The following is a 5,007-nucleotide window of genomic DNA, read 5'->3' on the forward strand; positions in this document are numbered from 1 at the left end:
ATTTTACCTAATAAATATCACTAAGCAACTTAATTAGTTTTGTCCGAAGATACAACAGCTTCCTTGTACTTCGATGTGCAGGAATTTTTGGGGACGGGTCTCGAATAAGCTTCGGCTTCTACCCGTTAGCCCTTCTTTCGGATGTCAATGTTGCAAATGATATGATGTGATTGATGTAAACTGTAATGTGTCCGAAAGGAAAAAATGAATAAACTAAACTAAACTAAATTTACATGGCTTTCACAAATAGTCTTGCTCATGTAATAATGTACTTCATTGGCTCAGTGACTTTCAGTTCATTGTTTGGTACCTCATCTGACATACAATTGTTACCTTCTTGCAGAGACTCGTACAGGAAATGACCATGGAGGAACATGAAGATATCCAAGTCCAGCTGATAGACTGACACCAAGAAATACTTTTTGACACATTGCTGGCACATCAGCACCACCATGATTTTCCTGTAGGCCTACCTGGATCCCAGACTGCAGTGGTGGACTTAATTGTGGCAAATAAGTGACACTTTCCCAGATCCTCGAGGACAATACAAAGGTTTTTTACCTGGCATATAATTACTCCATGTCTGACACTGGTTGATGTAGTTTGTATAACTTGTATATTGTTGTTGTGTGTTAATTTGTTCATTTTGAATAACTAAAAAATACTATTTCCTTTGGCGTCAACATGCAGTGTTCATTCGACACCTAACCTAACACTATTTTACATGTCCAGAAATGTAAAACATCAAAAGCCTGGAGATTTATTATAAATGCTTGCAATGACAAGGAATTCTTCATTGGCCAATGAATGTAAGGTACAGTACATGAAAATGAATAAATAAAATCAAGTAAAATAAAAGTCTACATGAAATGAACATATTAACTATAAAAAAAAAATGCTGTTAGAATATAATGAGCTACATGAATTGCAGTTGTTCCAGAAATTTACCAATACACTGTGCATTTCAATATATGGAAAATAGACATACAGGTTTGGGCCAAAAGTAGTGTTACAGAGCAGGTATGTGTTGTACACAGCTAAAATAATTGATTAACTCAATACCATGATGTTTGTTTGTTTTTGTGTGTGTGTGCTGACATTGTCCCCCATTAACATTGCAACATTCCTCAAACTCTCCCGAACACATAGTATGATCTGTAACACTACTTTTCGCCTACTCTATGATGTTATTGGGGCAAAATTAAGGAAGGCTTGTCCATTGATTGTGTGAACAGACTGCAGTAAAAATGAAGTCACTCTAATGTTTGCTGGTTTTATTAAGTTTGACATGCTCCTTGACTGCACAAGTACATGTTATGGAGTGAGGGCATGTTCCCACCAACGATGATATCATATTCTTCAAAGGCTTGCTGAGGAAAGTGAGGGAGGAGTCACTCCATGGCTTCAGACACCTGGTCAGCAGGTCCTGTGTAAAACAAGTGGTGCTTGTACATGTGACCATTCCGTATTGCTTCACACAAAAAGTTAATGTAGTGTGCAATGCCGTCCATATGTAAATGACATACCAAGACGTCGGCTGACTTCAGTTTGTTGCAGCTCAGATATGGTAGGTGGAGATACTGGTGGTACAACACCGAAGCCTTCTGGGGTCCTCCATTCAAGTGTCCTCATTCGGGGCATTCCAATTTGGCTGCTGACTCTCCCCTTGATATTTTTTTTCTTGCAGGTCAGTGATGTATTTAAACGGTGCATGAATGCTTGTATACATCAGAATATGGTTCTGGAACCCCTCAAGTTTGGCTGTTGATCTAGTGTGACACAAACAAAAACAAAATTATAAAAAATATAAAATAATTGATGATACTACTATATGTCACCAACTTTCCAACAAAGCCCCCAAAATAGAGGTAAGATCTTTAGTTTTTGGGCCCAAAACATTGTATTAGCTAGATAAAAGTAACTTGACTGCATACTGCATAGAATATGCAAAGGCTGCTTGCTTGTCGAGTTTCCGTGGAAAACGTAGCAGCCTGTAAATTCTTGTGCACCCAATTACACAATGGACCAGTACACACTTGAGTGAGAGAGTTCAGACTCTAGCAGTGCTTACGGTACAGCCAGCATTTAAGTCCAGAAAGTTATTCCCTGCCGAAAATTAATTTCGAGAACACTATTTTCACCAACCACAACGAAAATAATAATTTTCAACTCCTCCACTAATACAGTATGCTTTAGATTCTCCACTGAAGTTATGGGCAAATATACCTCCGAAATCACAGTTACATTACATTACACAATAACTTGCGCATTTACTCTAAATATAACGTGCCAGCGGGAATCTTTTTTTTTTTCAAAGCAAGTAGCTACATAACGAAATCGTTCGAGTGGTGCGGAGTTGCTAATCAACAGCTACAGTGATCGTAAAACAAAGGTACGAACATCGTATTAATTAGTACGGTGTATACTTTTTCTCTCGCTCTCAAAACGTAAACACAAATGTACTCTTACTTACCGGTCAAGTAGAAAGCAGTCCCAAACCTAGTTTGTTCCTCATTTCTCTCCATCTGGCAAATGCGGCTACAATATAAACTCTTGTTTTGTCGCGCTGAAATAAAATAAATTCCCAAAGCAATTGTGATGCTTGATAATGCTCTCTTCGGGGACCGGAAACTCTTCTTCTTCGTGTACATGCGGTCGCCATACAAACCGGAAGTGCGTCTGCAAAGGCGTTCCAAAAACGCGTTAAGAAATGGAGCGCTGAAATTTGTCTTTGACGGTACCCGTAGCAGAAAGATGGCGGCGAAACATGGCGGACACTAGCAGGCGAGGCGCGGTCATGTAAAATAATTAGTGATTTATATACTTACCGTTATATTTTAAAAAAGTATGTTTATGCGATACAACATATCTTTTTACTTACTACTAACACAAACATTTGTCTTTTTTTAAATGAATGACTTTATTTCACCACGAGATGCCACTGTATAATACTGAGTGTACCTTTAAAGTACAGATCAGTGTACATAATTTGAACCTCCCTGAGAGATGTGATGAATCTGGACTCCAGGCCCTTTGAGCATGACACTCCGGCCATTTGTATTCCTACCAATGTGTCAAACATGCATTGTAATGTTTGAAATTACCTGACAAACATGCTTGGTCTCAGAGTGGCTGTGCACGGCTATAAAATCACATGGATGTGGTTGGAATCAACTTTCCTGCAAGGAGTTTCAGGTCTGTTCAGCATGTGCTATACCTTGAAATGAAATGACTTTGAATTCATGACAAAATGAGCAGCAGTTGTCTGTGTGGGTCTGTTAAGATTGAATTGGAGACACAAAATGTCAATTTCTCCAAATATAAAAGCAGATCTGGAAGTTTCAAGTCGACTTTACAAGAAACTATGATCCCCCCCACCCCCATTCATCATGCATTTTGAGGGGATATGCGTACCCCCCACCCCCACGCTCTACACACCGTTGTCCCTTCCAATGCACAGTGCATGCTTGGATCCAGATCTCAAGTAAGATGTAAACCAAATGAGTCTATAAAGCGACAGAAAGATGGTATTTATTTCCCTTAGCTACACTTGTGTAACTCAATACTGGTGGAGTATATGATCTGGTCTAGCCAAGGCCATGATATGCCTGTTCTTTGGTTGAGTAGATTGATAGGCCCAGGCCCCAGGATGTCCGTGTGGTCTTATTGTGTTTTGGAAAAATCCCATGTCGCCAATGCAGCTTGTATGCGTATGAGTGTGCGTGTGTGTGTGTGTGTGTGTTACAAAGGATGCATTCAAGCACACATGCGATCAAGACTGAAAGCCCTGTTCTCAAAGTTTGAGTCTTGCAGCCAAGTTACCACTACATGACTTTCAAAGCTGTCACATCTCTGTGGTGATCTCAATACAAAAGTTGTCTTGAATGATAAATCACAAGTCATGGTTTACACAGAACATGAGGTCACACAGTACAAGATCCTCCACCAGCATGTATGTCTCCATGAAACCTAAGGTGAAAGACTTACTAGAAGTGACAGTTGAGAATACAAAGTGTTTGTACTAAATATATAAGTCCAGGAGAAAAAGAAACATTCAAGGAGGTGTTACATAAAGTCAGAGGAGAAGGGAACGAAGAGAAAATGTGTTCTGCAGAAAATTGTAGTGAATGTTCACAATTTGTTGCCAGAGATTGACCAGTGTTGTACCGACTGTCAGCCAGATGCTCACAGGCAAACTCTACCCATTAATTACTTAAACAGTTCTGCTATTTATGTGCAAACTCCCGTAAACGGGAATCTTTTACAAAGAAGCGTTATTGTTTACATTGATTAAAATGTAGAGGGATGATAATGAACTTTGGGTCAACAATTCTATTGTTACTCCATGAACATCATGAGTCAGGACAGTAAAACTCATCGGTCCATTCAACCAGAAGCCGTAAGGCTTAACGTGGTGCTGAAGTCTGAACATTACATAGAAAACAAAGTATTTCTGACTACTCCAGCCTGTGCCTGTACCAGAGAGTTTTACTAGCCATGCTTTGGCATTTGGACTCCAAAACGTGCACGGACCACTGTACAACTTAAAGTGATTGTTGGTTCTATCCCTGCTGACTTTTATCTGCAACATATTACTGAAGCTACATTTTCTCATGAAATACGTCAGGTCAAGTGGAACATTAGGAGATCATTTTAGAAATAGATGGTCTGTTTTTGATCAAGCATATGCGGCCATAGGATGAGGATCAAAGGTAATTCTTTCAATCAGTCAACAATACCGTATAGTACCTTCTAGGTTTGGGCGGTTTCCAAATTTTGACACTGTTTTACCGTCTCGTTTTCACTGGGGTACACAGTAATAATTTTTTATTTATATTGTAAGTTGCGCTGACCACCCCCAATCTGTATAGTACTCAATGGTCACAGATCTGTTTGCTGTGTGTTCCGGTTGCATTTGTAATCATCTTTTGTGTGACTTGGAATGTCTGTCACTCCCTGGCTAGCGCGTGCTGACTTAGCTGAAGTGTGCAGCTGACGCGAGCGCAC

General features: G+C 39.7%; 1 long non-coding RNA gene across 1 annotated transcript; it reads right to left on the reverse strand.

Annotated features, from left to right (window-relative positions):
• Positions 1–1,259: 1,259 nt before the first annotated feature.
• On the reverse strand, positions 1,260–1,665 carry LOC144021745 (uncharacterized). Its single transcript, XR_013284166.1, has 2 exons — positions 1,527–1,665; positions 1,260–1,426 (listed from the first exon to the last, which is right to left on the reverse strand). It is a non-coding gene; the product is annotated as an uncharacterized LOC144021745 (long non-coding RNA).
• Between the last annotated feature and the right edge of the window lie 3,342 nt (positions 1,666–5,007).

The sequence above is a fragment of the Festucalex cinctus genome, chromosome 7 (assembly GCF_051991245.1).
Source record: "Festucalex cinctus isolate MCC-2025b chromosome 7, RoL_Fcin_1.0, whole genome shotgun sequence".
Lineage (NCBI taxonomy): Eukaryota > Metazoa > Chordata > Actinopteri > Syngnathiformes > Syngnathidae > Festucalex > Festucalex cinctus.